Source organism: Abramis brama (assembly GCF_963993115.1).
Source record: "Abramis brama genome assembly, chromosome: 7".
NCBI classification, from domain to species: domain Eukaryota; kingdom Metazoa; phylum Chordata; class Actinopteri; order Cypriniformes; family Leuciscidae; genus Abramis; species Abramis brama.
In genome coordinates, this window is record NC_139969.1 from 35744996 (window position 1) to 35753761 (window position 8766).

General features: G+C 37.1%; 1 long non-coding RNA gene across 2 annotated transcripts; it reads left to right on the plus strand.

Annotated features, from left to right (window-relative positions):
* The first annotated feature begins 3506 nt into the window (after window positions 1-3506).
* Window positions 3507-7239, plus strand: LOC311087699. Of its 2 annotated transcripts, none has more exons than XR_014607347.1 (6): window positions 3507-4056; window positions 4238-4302; window positions 4574-4629; window positions 4974-5054; window positions 5491-5601; window positions 6150-7239. It is a non-coding gene; the product is annotated as an uncharacterized lncRNA (long non-coding RNA). The 2 variants fall into 2 exon arrangements; XR_014607348.1 differs by having other exon boundaries at window positions 5014-5054.
* Window positions 7240-8766: the final 1527 nt, after the last annotated feature.

Genomic DNA, 8766 nt, shown 5'->3' on the forward strand with positions numbered 1-8766 from the left:
TGGTACTAGGTTCACGCAAGACACGCAGGCTCAGTCAGGATAAACTCATGATCATCAGTTCTCAGATGGTCGGACGTGTCCGAAAGAAACGGTTCGGTTTCGGTTCAGTGTACTGGTGATTCGAAACTGCAACAATTCTTGAATCGCTGTAGCAAAGCAGTGCTGGTCGTGAGAGAGAGAGCTGGCGGCTCCATATGCTTTCGAATCGCTCTCGCGGTACTTTAATGAACTTATTTAGAAATAAGCTGTTCCTGAAAATATCATGCATTAATGTTAAGACAAATAGCCTAAATGTTTAGTTTGACAGTTTTACAAAACATTAATTGTGTTTCAAACCCTTAAAATTTAGCAGTTGTGCTTTCATGTGAATTATTTTGCTGTAATGCTTTATAAACATCATTCATATTTCTGAATGTTAGATAGCCTAGTTAAATCTGTGTTAAATTATTTATGTTCATGTTGCATATACAGTGAGGAAAATAAGTATTTGAACACCCTGCTATTTTGCAAGTTCTCCCACTTGGAAATCATGGAGGGGTCTGAAATTGTCATCGTAGGTGCATGTCCACTGTGAGAGAGATAATCTAAAAAAAAAAATCCAGAAATCACAATATATGATTTTTTAACTATTTATTTGTATGATACAGCTGCAAATAAGTATTTGAACACCTGTCTATCAGCTAGAATTCTGACCCTCAAAGACCTGTTAGTCTGCCTTTAAAATGTACACCTCCACTCCATTTATTATCCTAAATTAGATGCACCTGTTTGAGGTCGTTAGCTGCATAAAGACACCTGTCCACCCCATACAATCAGTAAGAATCCAACTACTAACATGACCAAGACCAAAGAGCTGTCCAAAGACACTAGAGACAAAATTGTACACCTCCACAAGGCTGGAAAGGGCTACGGGGAAATTGCTAAGCAGCTTGGTGAAAAAAGGTCCACTGTTGGAGCAATCATTAGAAAATGGAAGAAGCTAAACATGACTGTCAATCTCCCTCGGACTGGGGCTCCATGCAAGATCTCACCTTGTGGGGTCTCAATGATCCTAAGAAAGGTGAGAAATCAGCCCAGAACTACACGGGAGGAGCTGGTCAATGACCTGAAAAGAGCTGGGACCACCGTTTCCAAGGTTACTGTTGGTAATACACTAAGACGTCATGGTTTGAAATCATGCATGGCACGGAAGGTTCCCCTGCTTAAACCAGCACATGTCAAGGCCCATCTTAAGTTTGCCAATGACCATTTGGATGATCCAGAGGAGTCATGGGAGAAAGTCATGTGGTCAGATGAGACCAAAATAGAACTTTTTGGTCATAATTCCACTAAACGTGTTTGGAGGAAGAAGAATGATGAGTACCATCCCAAGAACACCATCCCTACTGTGAAGCATGGGGGTGGTAGCATCATGCTTTGGGGGTGTTTTTATGCACATGGGACAGGGCGACTGCACTGTATTAAGGAGAGGATGACCGGGGCCATGTATTGCGAGATTTTGGGGAACAACCTCCTTCCTTCAGTTAGAGCATTGAAGATGGGTCGAGGCTGGGCCTTCCAACATGACAATGACCCGAAGCACACAGCCAGGATAACCAAGGAGTGGCTCTGTAAGAAGCATATCAAGGTTCTGGCGTGGCCTAGCCAGTCTCCAGACCTAAACCCAATAGAGAATCTTTGGAGGGAGCTCAAACTCTGTGTTTCTCAGCGACAGCCCAGAAACATGACTGATCTAGAGAAGATCTGTGTGGAGGAGTGGGCCAAAATCCCTCCTGCAGTGTGTGCAAACCTGGTGAAAAACTACAGGAAACGTTTGACCTCTGTAATTGCAAACAAAGGCTACTGTACCAAATATTAACATTGATTTTCTCAGGTGTTCAAATACTTATTTGCAGCTGTATCATACAAATAAATAGTTAAAAAATCATACATTGTGATTTCTGGATTTTTTTTTTTAGATTATGTCTCTCACAGTGGACATGCACCTACGATGACAATTTCAGACCCCTCCATGATTTCTAAGTGGGATAACTTGCAAAATAGCAGGGTGTTCAAATACTTATTTTCCTCACTGTATGTAGCTTTTTGTGTGTAGGCTACAGTATATATTGTGTATGCTATTATGCTATTTGTGCAATTTCAAATTTCAGAAGACATCTTCAGACAAAACATCCAGCTGCATTGCTTGTGAATCTACAGAAACTGCATCAGCCTCAGATAGTAGTGCTTCTACGGCTGCTGTCTCCTCTGTTACTGCCTCTACTGCATCCTCATCTGGCACCAGTGTCCAAAGGACGAGACAAAGTCAGATGACAAGCTTTGTGAGAACACCATTTGGCCCTGTCAGACAAAGCAAAGTGGATGAGGAGTTAGTTAAAATGATTGCACTGGATTTACAGTACAACCTTTTTCAATCATCAGTGACACTGGATTTAGAAGATTCTTGAAGGCAATTTGATCCATCATACATTTTACCGAACCGAAAGACTATATCAAACACTCTGATGCCACAGCTCTACAGCAGAATTAAAGAAGAGGTGAAGGTGAAAGTCAGCAATGCCTCTGCTGTGTGTCTTACGACTGATACCTGGACGTCACGGACAACTACAAGTTTTATGGCAGTCACTTGTCATTTTATCGATGAAAATGTTACTCTTTCTTCACCTCTTCTTGACTGCTTTTCATTCACTGACTGACATACTGCTGACAACCTGGCAGCCGAACTTAAAAAGATTTGTGAAGAGTGGGGAATCACAAACAAAGTGGTTGCTTGTGTTACTGACAATGCCAGCAACATGAAAGCAGCTGTCCACCCAGCAAACACAGAACGTTCCCCTAACGTTCCCGTTTGGTTCCCATTTGGTTATTTTTTTGGGAACCAAACAAGAACGTTCTGGGAACGTTCCCTGTAGGTTATTTTTAGGATCTTTGTTTATAACATTAAGGGAACGTTCCCAGAACGTTCCCTGTAGGTTATTTTTAGGTTTAAATTTATAACCTAAAGAGAACGTTCTGGGAACATTCCCTGTAGGTTATTTTTAGGATCTATTTTTATAACTTTAAGGGAACGTTCCCAGAACGTTCCCTGTAGGTTATTTTTAGGTTTAAATTTATAACCTAAAGAGAACGTTCTGGGAACGTTCCCTGCAGGTTGTTATTTAATAACCTAAAGAGAACCTTCCCAGAACGTTCCCTGCAGGTTATTTTTAGGTTTAATTTTTATAACCTAAAGAGAACCTTCCCAGAACGTTTCCTTGCAGGTTTTAGGTTTTATTTTTATAACCTAAAGAGAACGTTCTGAGAACGTTCTCTGCAGGTTATTATTTTAATATCACTTAGCCTACTATTAACAGGCAGATTACCAACTGACAACGTCGTCAGTACGGTCCCCTAAGGTTATAAGATAACCAACAACGTTCAGATCTATTCGCAATAACTTTTTATTAATGATATTTTAAATTATGTTATATTTTAATTCTATATGTTTATTTAAATGCTGTATGACTTTGAAGTGTTTTAATGCGCATGCGCGTGATCAAACACTGGAGCACGTGCGCTGCGCGAGAGCAGATGGAAACGTCATCGACAACTGACAAACAACAAAACTCCCGTCTCTCGCTGTTGGTTTCACTGCTTTCAGGTAAGTTTAGACAACAAAATCTCACAAATAATACACACAAACGCCCCTGACACATTTCTTACGTGTAATTGACACGCTTCTGTTAAATATTTATTTTAAAGAAATGGTTTTATGTCTTTGAAAAAGTCCGTTAGCATCTACGCTAGCTAACCGTTTTCAAAAGACAACGTTAGGCCTAAGTTACGTTAAGTTGAGGTCTTATTTATGAAAGTTTGGGTTTTTAAACACATATTTAGTGTAGATAACAGTTTTTGATAGTTTTGCTGGTAATTTGTCAATGGGAAGTAAGCTAATTTATTTAGGCTAACCTAAAAGAATGCACTGTATTGTTAACTTAATCAGTGACGTCACTTACCAATATTGCTAAAATGTGATTTCAGAATAGCGAGAGAAAAAATAAAACTCTACAACAAGGGGTGAGTTATTGTTTAATCATGATGATAATTCCATATGCATTTATTTCACAATATATTATCTTAAGATTTGTATATATTTATCTTTTCTGCATTTCACCTCTGTTCTAGCTTGGTTCCTTGTAATAAACCTATCACATGTAATATTTTTTGCTCTGTGACAAACAGCATGTTATGTTCCTAGATCATCATGCTGTGATGGCCTGCTGCACTCCCTGTCCAAGAAAATCTCTATGAACCATATGACTAGTAAGCAAAACCACCTCAAACATGCAGTGCACTGCTGTCCAAAGGTTTGGGGTCTGTAAGATTTATGCTTTTGAAATAAGTCTCACATTTTAAAATCATTAACCCCAAGTTTTTTCAGTGAGATTGTCCTTGAGAAGCCTGTAAGCTAAATAATCAGCTAAATAATAGGCGACTAATACAATATTATAATGGTCATAGTTATAATAATTCATTTAACTATTATGATAACATGATATCCTGATGATTACTATATTTTATTTTATTTCTTTAGGTCTGTTTTGAATTATGTTGGCCAATGAGACTGACAACATACTGTCCAACTCAAAGGTATTTTCTTTATTTTTTTTATTGATCAATACTGAAATTCTTTGTACTTTTAAATGCGGTTCAGGGGGTCGACAACTTTAGGCAGTTATTTTTCACAGATTTATTTATTTAATGTTTATTTGACAGGGACAAATGCATAGAACATTGCTTTATAAAAAATACAAAGTAGATGCCATGCATACAGGTTTATAGCCATGACTAATTTGCAACCCCTAGATATCTTGGGCAGCTGTGGCTCATACTCTTAGCCTTTAAAAATGTTTGAATTGATATCCCCAATGCAATATCAGGGGGTAAATATATCATTAGAGTTCTTAAAGTTATGGCTTTGCTCTTGTTACCAGATGAGATAAAATCCCTATTGTTTGGCCCTGTATTCTTCAGGACAAGACCTTGATGCCATCCACAGTCAGTAGATGAAGAAGGTGAGTTTAGCCGAATTCAGTTCTCTTTCACTTTTTTTTTTTAGCTTAAACAGACACGTGCACGCAAAATGAAGTCAAAATGGCGAGTTTCCTCTTGTCTTGTGTTTTAAACAGAAAGAAAACAGATGCGTGTCATTTATATTAGTTCTGCGCATTCGTCTTAAAGGGACAGCAGCCTAACGTACCCGCAGCTGTTTGTGTCGCCAATGGTGATCAAACATCAAAAGAGAAAATGACTTGTAGCTTTAGCAAAGATACATTAATTTTATAGTTATTTTATTTTTACACTGAAGACTTATTTTACATTTTGATAAATCAATTTCTGTACCTGATAAGTTAGATTTAACTGAAAAACATAATGCACTGCTTATTTCAACTGTGTTTTTCTTCTATTGTATTAATCTATGCTTGTTATCTATTGTAATTTTCTATGCAGGTTCACTCCTCTACAAAATCCCCCCAATAGAGGTTATGCGGAGCGCCCAGCGGTTGAACCGGAAAGAGGTCTAAGCATTTCCGCTTTTCACTTCCGTACACATCTGCAGCGGTAGGTGATCTCTGAGTTTACTGTTAATTTTTGCTTATTACACTAAAATTCTTACTTCTATTTTAATTAAAATGTCACGAAGGCTAAAATATCAGAAAAGGGAACATCCGAACAGCAGTTTTTGTTGTGTGCCGGTCTGCTCTATGTCGGGGAAAATGAGTAGTACAAATAGGTTCTGTACTCATAAAGTGACGTCAACATCAGCAGTAGCATTCGCCGTCAGGCAAGTGTTATTTAAATAAACTCCTGATGTACTTACAAACTTTCCAATGCGTCGTTTTATGAGTACAGAACCTATTTGTACTACTGTAGTAGTTTGGTACCATTCTGGGCATTATTAGTGGGGTAATTTACCAGATACAAACCTGGAGCCGTTAGCGCATGCACTAAACCATACGGCTGATATCTCTAAATAAACTCTAAATTTTTCAATATTGTGCAGCACTAATATTGAGCATATCTTAAAGTGAACCTGGAATGATAATTTGTGATACCAGATGAGATGTATGTATGATAGATTTTGAACTGTACTATTTTTTTTATTTCAGGTTTTCTGGGATCCCAGCGGAAGGCATCAAGGCATCAGATGTTGGCCTGGACAGATGCACCTGTAAACTACACCGACCTTTGCTTTTGCATGGATGGCTGATTATTACCATGTTCTGTGAGGGCATCATTATAGCAAAACTGAGCACCTGTGACAGTGGAATTTGTAGGTGTAAAGTCACAGAGATTAAAAAAAAAAAATGATAGCAGTTTCAAACTTTTTTTCACTTTCTTTCTCATAAACAACACAGCAGTTACAGGTTTTCAAATTCTTCATTGGAGGTGAGACTTATACATAAAAGGTAGAACGAATTCACAGGTCAGAGTTCACTAGACTTAAATATTATTTTCTCTGTTTTTTATTTGACTTCAGAGAGAGAGGCTTAATGGGTATCCTTACCCCTATATAAAACATTCCTTTTTTGATTTGTAGTCTGAAATAATAAATAGTGCAATATAAATAAATGCAATGTAGTGTTTTGAAATATATAAATTTTTCTATACACATTGATGCTGAAATATCTGAATAAATACATGATACCAGCAGCGCTCGTGCTCATATCTCCTACAGCTTGTGATCCCAATTGTGATCCACAATCCCACCTCACTCTTTTCATTTGCTCCAGATGAATATTAATGCCATTACAGGGCTTGAATTTTGGCATGGGATTGTGTGTCCATGTAACGCGTTGTCTTTTTATTTTCTTGTTAAATTTGCAGATGGTGTTGGGAGTTTAAATGTTTTGAGCGGAGTGAAGATTGGCACATTCATGTATATTGTATATAAATGAATACTTTTTCAACTTTATAGCCAAAGTTATAGGCTACAGTTTGCAAAAAGATAGTTTTAATTAAAATGTTTGTGCAGTTTTATTTATTGAAATATTTTCATGTTTGAAATATTAAATGTAAATTACTGTTCCTGAATACATTTTGCTAACGCTGTTTTTAATGACTTATTTTAGGTTGATAATTAAACAATGAATAAACAAAAACATGGATTGTGTGCTGATTTATTTATTTAATACAAACTGATTGATTTACTTATTAATGATAGTTTCTGTAAATTCAATTTATTGTAATAATATATTCATAGGATTCTTAAGTGTTTGAACAATAAACAATGTAGAATATGTTGTTTGTAGACCTATTATTTGTGTACAGGCATATCAGGATGTGTAGACGTTAGGAGAACGTTCCGGGAACGTTCTGGGAACCTTTCGGCAACGTTCCGGGAACGTTCCCCTAACCTATAGGGAACGTTCTATTAACGTAAAGAAAACTTTCCTGGCTAACCAATAGGGAACGTTCTGGGAACCAAAAACTAACGTTCCCAGAACGTTAAATTGTTAGCTGGGCAGAAAGCTGAATGAAAGCACTTGCCATTTTTTGCCCACACATTGAATCTGATTGTGAGGGAAAGCTTAAAACACATTCAAGGGACAGTGACAAAAGACAAGAGTGTTGTTGAGTATGTCCAGTGGCGGAACTAGAGTTTTATACATGGGGTGGCCAGGGGGTGGCCACTGCTACTTTCGGGGGTACACAGTACACACACATACACACACACAGTGGAAAAGCTTATGGAAGGAATTGGGTCACTCTGTTTGTGTCTATAAGTGTTGAACATCCAAAATATTTGCAGAAAACAAAGCTTAAGCACCAAGGAGATAAGATACCGTAGCATGTGTCTGTTATGTACTGCTGCGTTTATTTACAAAAAAACTCACATTTACAAAAAAAAACAACTGTTTTTTTAATTGTACTTGAAAAATGTAAACAATTGTATTGCCCATCAATATAAAATCTTATCCTAGGAAGATTTAATACAACATAATTCTTTCTTTATAATAATTTATAATTATTCTTTCTAAATATAATTTTTTTTTTTTTTTTTGTTCATTTTTGGGTGAACTATCCTTTTAATCTGGCAAAATCATCTCAACTTAAATTCCTGAATTGGGTATGTGATTGACTGCCTGTGTCTGGTAGATGCTCTGACCTGTTGCTGGTCCTGAAGTCTGACCACACTGACTCTGACTAGCCAGTGGTGATGCAAGGGCTGGGGTCTGTTTGCACCTGATCTGCCTGTTAGTCATTTTAAGCCAAAATGGGAGTCAACCTTGAACAAATTACAACAGAAGCAAACTCAACAGAAGCAAGAGATTGGGTTTGGGACTGGGTCTGGGGGACGAGTCTGAGGGAAGAACAGGAGACAATGGTAAGGAGAATGCAAAGGACAAAAGGTAAAATAAAAAGTGAATCCCCAGAAACAGTTTTCGAAACTTTCCCCTAATGGGATTCTTCTAGACTTTTTTTCCTTACTCAGGACATATTGAGGATACAAAATTATTTGAGTTTGCTTCTGTTGCAATTTGTTCAACCTTTTTTCATAAAATGACTGGACTATGTTTGTGCTTATTTAAAAAGTACTCTGATATCTCTCCCTTTCTTTTCATGTTTAATTGACCCTGTTCAAAAATATGACAAATTTAAAATATGATTCCAATCATATTTATATTCTAATCATCATCCAATTACCAACATTTTTATCTTAACTCTTTCTCGCAGTAGCCTATAAAAAAAAATTGTGTTTTTGGTAATTTTCACAATTTCATG